Source organism: Carassius carassius, chromosome 12 (assembly GCF_963082965.1).
Source record: "Carassius carassius chromosome 12, fCarCar2.1, whole genome shotgun sequence".
NCBI lineage: Eukaryota > Metazoa > Chordata > Actinopteri > Cypriniformes > Cyprinidae > Carassius > Carassius carassius.
The window spans coordinates 27,342,963-27,351,193 of record NC_081766.1 but is presented as its reverse complement, the minus strand read 5'-3'; positions in this window follow the sequence as shown (position 1 = coordinate 27,351,193).

Sequence of the window (8,231 nt, the reverse complement as noted above, 5' to 3'; positions counted from 1 at the left end):
AAATAGATTATATTAAAATATTTACTACTAATATTTACACTTTTTCCAATTCAGACTGCCCCCAAAAACAATTCCCTTTTAAGGCGAACCGTCTTAAACCAGGAACAGTCACTGTGACTCTATTAGGTCTCGCTCAAGGACTCAGTGATCATATTAGAACTGCAAGCACATAATTTCTTCATTTTTAAATGTATTTAAATGTATTGTTTTATTTATTTTATGGATATCAATAATTCTATTAATGCTTGATTATTGTTTAGAGTGACTTATGTTTCATAAGTCTCTTTTACCCATTATTATGTTGCTAGTATTAAAGTAAAACCCATTTTTGCTAGACTCAAAAGCAGGTTTCTTTACAATCTCAGACACTATGGGTGGTCTATGATTTATGCCTCTATAATTAACTGAATCCCTCTATTTCGGTTCCTCAGCTGGGCCGTTTCTTCCAGATTTTATAAACCATCAATGTACAATAACTTTTAAAAAAAAAAATCATGATGATAATTACAGTAAAGTTATTTTGTAGTGTATGTTTTCAGTAAAATGCAAGAAAGCTGTAAAAAATGTTTTATGAGCAGATTTCTTTTCTTTCAGATTGCTTTATTTCTTGGCAACAAGTTTCCACAGAACAAAAGGACACTGAAATGACATTTATGTGTACACCAAAGCTTCATTACCGTGTTGTTTTCTTTTCCCCAGACTAAATTAGTTTCAGTAAATCACAGACTGGATGTTGCCCTGCTGTTCAACAGCAAACTGATTTGCCTTTCTCATTTCTTCACCTTTTCCCATGAAATAAAATTCACGTCCATACACGTACTTCTGACATTCTCACGGTATTACTGTAATTCTTCATTCTTGGCATGTTAATTCCATGTCTGCCGTTATAAGCAGATCAATAGATAAATTCTCAAAAACAAATACAACTCCCTCTGCTCTGTTTAGTAAACATTGCTGCAGAATATGTATGGCAGTATATCAGAGGATGAACAAGTGCAAATGTTCAACTGTGCAACATTCACACTCCGATCACATAAACGATCAATTAAACATCTTCCTACAAATCCAGGACGTGCCGTGCAACACGTAGACGGTTTTCATTTACCATCTGAGGTCATCCATGGGTCCTGAAACAAACTGTACAGCATTATATATAATATAAAAAAAATTTTGCATAATATAATTTTTTTTCTAGATCAATGGCAACTTACTACCAAATAGTATATAGTATTCTAAGATTTTTTGCATAAAACTCAAGTGAAAGTTAAAAATAATGGTACACAATATATACAGAGCATAATAATTATACATTATTTTAACGTATGGTAGCTGGCTACACTTTTGGTTTGTGAAGTCTGGTGAGAAACCACTCTTTCTTAACTATATTATAAATTACACTCACTTTTTCTTACAGTATGACATGTGCGACTAGTTGAAGGCTAGCATTCAGACTGATTTTTTGTACTGCACGTGATGCACAGCTGTGGTGGACTCTTTTCAAGGCCTTTTGTGTACTGGATATGAGCACCAGACACAGCTGACATGGTGCAGAACACCATGACCTTCAGCTTCAGATACCTGCCATGGCCGCACACCTCAAGAATGAACTTTTCCTACAGCAGCTGCGCACACGTTTTTGCACACAATTCTTTAGCGCGTCTTTCTAGTGAGGCACACACCCAAGGCCTGAAAGGACTTCCTCATTTTCTCAGAAGATCCTGTTATCAGGGTCCCACATGCAGGGGGAGAGGTCTGACTGGCACACAAGAAGAATGAGATCAGAGACAGATAGAATAATGGAAGATACTCTGCTTTGCCCTTCTCTGACCCCATAATTCCAACTCAACTGCAGTTTTCTCATATTAAAATCTAATCTACAGCTTTAACAGATGGAGCAGAAAACAACGCAAGTCTGACTAAAAACTATCCTTACATTTAGCTTAAAGGCTACAAAAATGAATATTCATTTTCTTATTGCATTTACTCACATTCAAATCTGAGTGGAATGGGCTACTTTAATGATATTTTATGGTGCTTTTGTGTCCTTTTTGAAGTTTGAAAGCTCCAGTAATTTCATGGAAACGATCCACTAGTACATACTTCAAAATATTTATTTTTGTGTTCCACAGAAAATTAATACAGGGTTGTAAAGACATGAAAGTGAATAACTGCTGACAGCTCTCTCTCTCTCGCTCTCTCTCTCTTCATTATTTATACATTTACATTTAGTAATTTAGCAGATGCTTTTATCCAAAGCAAATTACAAATGAGGACAACAGAAGCAATTAAAAAGAACAACAGAGCAATATGTAAGTGCAAATGACAAGTCACAGTATATGAAGCAAGGTTTATTATATATATATATATATATATATATATATATATATATATATATATATATATATATATATATATATATATATATACAGTACAGACCAAAACTTTGGACACACCTTCTCATTCAAAGAGTTTTCTTTATTTTCATGACTATGAAAATTGTAGATTCACACTTCGGATTGAGTTGCGAAGGTCATTCCACCAGGAGTAGGGTGACCATACGGGCCATTTTTATGGGATGCATCCTTGCCAGGATTTCTATATTGCCTAAAATATCCAGGTTTTGGCTGTTTGTACTGTGCAGATTGATCATTTTATGACATTCACTAGACCTTTAGATAGCAGAGCAGACATCTCCTTATGCTTTCAAAAATCGCTCTGACAGTACTTTGGTGTGATTCAATGATTGGTGGGCAGCAAAGCTTCAAGTCATAAGAACGAACAAACACATGCGCGCATTTGCATCACTTTGATCACTCTCTGTAGATCTCACCTTCTCATGCGCCACAATTGGTTTACAGAGCCGGATTATCGATAAGTGCACTTGGGCCAGTGCAGGGGCACCAACCATTCACAACAACTAGGGGGGCACCACATGACACAAGCTTTAAAAATATTTTTCGTAAATTGTTTTATTATTACAACCCGAATTCCGGAAAAGTTGGGACGTTTTTAAATTTTAATAAAATGAAAACTAAAAGACTTTCAAATCACATGAGCCAATATTTTATTCACAATAGAACATAGATAACATAGCAAATGTTTAAACTGAGAAAGTTTACAATTTTATGCACAAAATGAGCTCATTTCAATTTTGATTTCTGCTACAGGTCTCAAAATAGTTGGGACGGGGCATGTTTACCATGGTGTAGCATCTCCTTTTCTTTTCAAAACAGTTTGAAGACGTCTGGGCATTGAGGCTATGAGTTGCTGGAGTTTTGCTGTTGGAATTTGGTCCCATTCTTGCCTTATATAGATTTCCAGCTGCTGAAGAGTTCGTGGTCGTCTTTGACGTATTTTTCGTTTAATGATGCGCCAAATGTTCTCTATAGGTGAAAGATCTGGACTGCAGGCAGGCCAGGTTAGCACCCGGACTCTTCTACGACAAAGCCAAGCTGTTGTTATAGCTGCAGTATGTGGTTTTGCATTGTCCTGCTGAAATAAACAAGGCCTTCCCTGAAATAGACGTTGCTTGGAGGGAAGCATATGTTGCTCTAAAACCTTTATATACCTTTCAGCATTCACAGAGCCTTCCAAAACATGCAAGCTGCCCATACCGTATGCACTTATGCACCCCCATACCATCAGAGATGCTGGCTTTTGAACTGAACGCTGATAACATGCTGGAAGGTCTCCCTCCTCTTTAGCCCGGAGGACACGGCGTCCGTGATTTCCAACAAGAATGTCAAATTTGGACTCGTCTGACCATAAAACACTATTCCACTTTGAAATAGTCCATTTTAAATGAGCCTTGGCCCACAGGACACGACGGCGCTTCTGGACCATGTTCACATATGGCTTCCTTTTTGCATGATAGAGCTTTAGTTGGCATCTGCTGATGGCACGGCGGATTGTGTTTACCGACAGTGGTTTCTGAAAGTATTCCTGGGCCCATTTAGTAATGTCATTGACACAATCATGCCGATGAGTGATGCAGTGTCGTCCGAGAGCCCGAAGACCACGGGCATCCAATAAAGGTCTCCGGCCTTGTCCCTTACGCACAGAGATTTCTCCAGTTTCTCTGAATCTTTTGATGATGTTATGCACTGTAGATGATGAGATTTGCAAAGCCTTTGCAATTTGACGTTGAGGAACATTGTTTTTAAAGTTTTCCACAATTTTTTTACGCAGTCTTTCACAGATTGGAGAGCCTCTGCCCATCTTTACTTCTGAGAGACTCTGCTTCTCTAAGACAAAGCTTTTATAGCTAATCATGTTACAGACCTGATATCAATTAACTTAATTAATCACTAGATGTTCTCCCAGCTGAATCTTTTCAAAACTGCTTGCATTTTTAGCCATTTGTTGCCCCCGTGCCAACTTTTTTGAGACCTGTAGCAGGCATTAAATTTTAAATGAGCTAATTAAGTGGATAAAAGTGTAAAATTTCTCAGTTTAAACATTTGCTACGTTATCTATGTTCTATTGTGAATAAAATATTGGCTCATGTGATTTGAAATTCCTTTAGTTTTCATTTTATTAAAATTTAAAAAACGTCCCAACTTTTCCGGAATTCGGGTTGCAACTTGAAATTCTTGAAAGACCATACATAACTCGTTTATGAACACTAACTTAACAACAATAATAATAATAATAAATTATAAATAAATAAAGATTACATGACCACTATCAGTCCCCCCCTTCCGTCCCCAATCTGTCAGAGTTGAGTTGGTTCACAACAAGTACGTGCAAATGTGTCATTTTTTTAACAGCTACAGAAAATGAATCAAAATGGACAGACGTCAATTGAGTGGTTTTGCAAAAAGAAAGTTAAAGAAAAACAAGGACGCTAGACGTTTAGCTACAATTCAAAATGTTCCAGGGATTGTACGTTTTTTTTTTAAATGAGTGAAGAATTAGCTCAGGACGACAATGACACAGAAAGCGATTGACTGCACTCTCCCTGTTTATCATTGAAGTTAAAGTTAAAACATTACTGTCTACAGCCGCGAGAGGGCGCTCTATGCTGCTCAGTGCTCCTATAGTCTACCACTGAAAACATAGAGCGCCCTCTCGCGGCTGCAGACGGTAATGTTTTCTCTTGGTTCTTGGTTCTAAATAAATGCGATTTATAGTCCAGTGCGACTTATGTTTTTTTCCTTGTCATGACGTATTTTTGGACTGATGCGACTTATACTTCGGTGCAACTTATAGTCCGAAAAATCCGGGGGCTTTTGAGGAATAGTGCCCAGGGGCACCACACTGTCTTAATACGGCCCTGGTTGATTACATACAATACCTGCATGTTACAGAGTATTTCTGTACCAAAAATGCTACTTCCTGGTTTGAACAAGTTTCCCAGAAGTTAGATATGGGTGGAACTCATTTTATTGACAGGTGTCCGATGATGGAGGTGTGGACAATGATCTGGGTCCCAGATGCCCCACAGGCTGTCCCCATTTAGGCTGGCTAGTACCAAATACCTGTGAGTATTAAGTCAAGTCACCTTTATTAATATAGCGCTTTAAACAAAATACATTGCGTCAAAGCAACTGAACAACATTCATTGGGAAAACAGTGTGTCAATAATGCAAAACGACAGTTAAAGGCAGTTCATCATTGAATTCAGTGATGTCATCTCTGTTCAGTTTAAATAGTGTCTGTGCATTTATTTGCAGTCAAGTCAACGATATCGCTGTAGATGAAGTGACCCTAACTAAGCAAGCCAGACGTGACAGCGCCAAGGAACCGAAACGCCATCGGTTACAGAATGGAGAAAAAAACCTTGGGAAAAACCAGGCTCAGTTGGGGGGCCAGTTCTCCTCTGACCAGATGAAACAAGCAATTCAATTCCAGGCTGCAGCAAAGTCTGTATCTGGGGGATCTGTATCTGGGGCTCTGGTTGTCCTGGTCTCCACTGTCTTTTAGGGCTGTAGAGTTCCTTTCTAGGTGCCGATCTACCATCTGGTCTGGATACGTACTGGATCCGGGTGACTGCAGTGACCCTCTGATCTGGATACAGACTGGATCTGGTGGCTACGGTGACATTGGAATAAGATTTGACTCACTGACCAGGCCGAGCGACTGAAAACGCTCCTCTGAACTCAGCCAGAGGAGCTGGTGCAAAATCATGTGTCACTTTGTATATGAGATTTAGATTTAAAAACTTATTAAGACTGTTCCAGTTTAAAAGGCTGTGTTTTTGTAAAATTGCACAGTGATGATAGTGCCTTGGTTTTTTGTCCATGATGTTAATGGCTTGTTTGTATATTGTTTCCAAAGGTCTTTTTGCGCTCTGACTTGCTTGAGACCAACTTGTAAAGCAGTAGTTGAGGTGGCTGAAAATCATGGAATGTAAAAAAATTAGTGCAGCTTTATGTCACTAATAATGAAGGGATCCAAGGTGTCCAGTGACAGTGTTTATGTCACGTACATTACGTGAACTGTACGAATTATTGGGCATTAAGTCGATTCGCACCAGTGTCTATCACCCACAAATGGACCGGCTGGTGGAACTGTTTAATCACACTTTGTAAACCATGATTCATAAGTTTGTTCACGAGGACACCAAAAATTGACATAAATGGTTGGATTCCCTCTTGTTCGCTGTGCGGCAGGTCCCCCAAGCCTCCACAGGCCTTTTCCCCTTTGAGCTTCTTTATGGACGTCAGCCCGGGAGGTTTTAGACGTCCTGAAAGAAACTTGGGAGGACGGACCTTCTCAAAGTAAGAATAAAATTAAATATGTAATGGACCTGAGAACAAAACTCCACACTGTGGGGTGGCTATCTATGGAGAATTTGTTACAGGCTCAGGACAAACAAAGATGGCTGTACAACAGGGGAACCCCCTTACGAAAATTTGCAATGGGGAGAAAGTATTTGTATTAATCCCAACTTCGAGTTCTAAATTATTTGCAAAGTGGCAAGGACTGTTCGAGGTCACACAGCAAGTTGGACATCTCGATTATGAGGTGGTTTGAACAGATAGAAGTGGGGCACGTAAAATTAACCACCTCAACCTGCTGAAAAATGGAGCCTGGTGTCAGTGATGCTGAGCACTAAATCTCAGTCTCTCACTCTGGCCACGCGAGGAGATCATCTCTTGCCCTCCCAGCTCACTGATGTAGCCAAGTTACAGACAGAGTTTGCCGATGTGTTTTGCCCCTACCTGAACAAATCTCATTCAGCACCATATTAAGACCGAGCCAGGTGTAGTAATGTGCAGTCAGCCATATTGTTTGCCTGAACAAAAGAAAATAGTGGTTCAGACCGAATTGGAAGCATTGGTCAAAATGTGGGTAATAGAAGTATCCAACAGTGATTGGGCAAGCCCAATAGTTTTAGTTCCTAAAACGAATGGCTCTGTTCAGTTCTGTATGGATTACCGCAAAAGTAAATTGCTTGACCGGCTGGGCACAGCTTATTTTTATTTGACACTGGATTTAACAAAAGGATATTGGCAGATCTCCTTATCGTTGGTATCTATAAAAGACAGCCTTGACAATGCCGTTTGGATTACACCAAGCACGGCTGTTGCTGTAAATTAGTCGCAAGCTCTCAAAGATCAAGACTAAGTACAGCACCATAGAAAAGGAGTGTTTGGGCATCAGGAGGGCTGTCCTCACCCTTCGATATTATCTCTTGGGACAGGGATACACTCTCTTTTTTTGGACCATGCCCCTCTGCAGTGGGCTCCACCGCATGAAGGATACCAACACACGGATCACTCGTTGGTATCTGGTCCATAGACCAGGTGTACTGATTGCTGTGGCCGATTTCCTCTCCAGAAATGGGGGACGGCTCCCCAGCCTGAGTCAGGTGATGTGTATGTGGTGAAAGGGGCATGGTTCAGACAGACAGTTGGGAGATGAGCAATGAGCAAGTGGGTCAAATGCAAATGACAAACACCTGTGTCTTGTTCCAGTAATTGGCGTGGAGAGACCGCATAAAGAGGCCTGGGAATGAGCTGGCAGGGACAAAGAGAACGACTGCTGACTGATATGGAGACTGTGCCTGCTCTGGAGAGCCCGGTGATCTTTCATATGAAATTGTGCTATATTAAGCGCTGGTAGCACAACGTTTTGTTTATTTATTGAATCTGAATAAAAATCACCAGCAGCAATCAATCTGACCCCGTCCTCTTCCTTCACAAGTCATTTGCTTTATTTCACATAGAACATAGCCGGGAGGGTAATAGTGAACTTAGATTACATCGAAGGTTGACGTGGAGGGG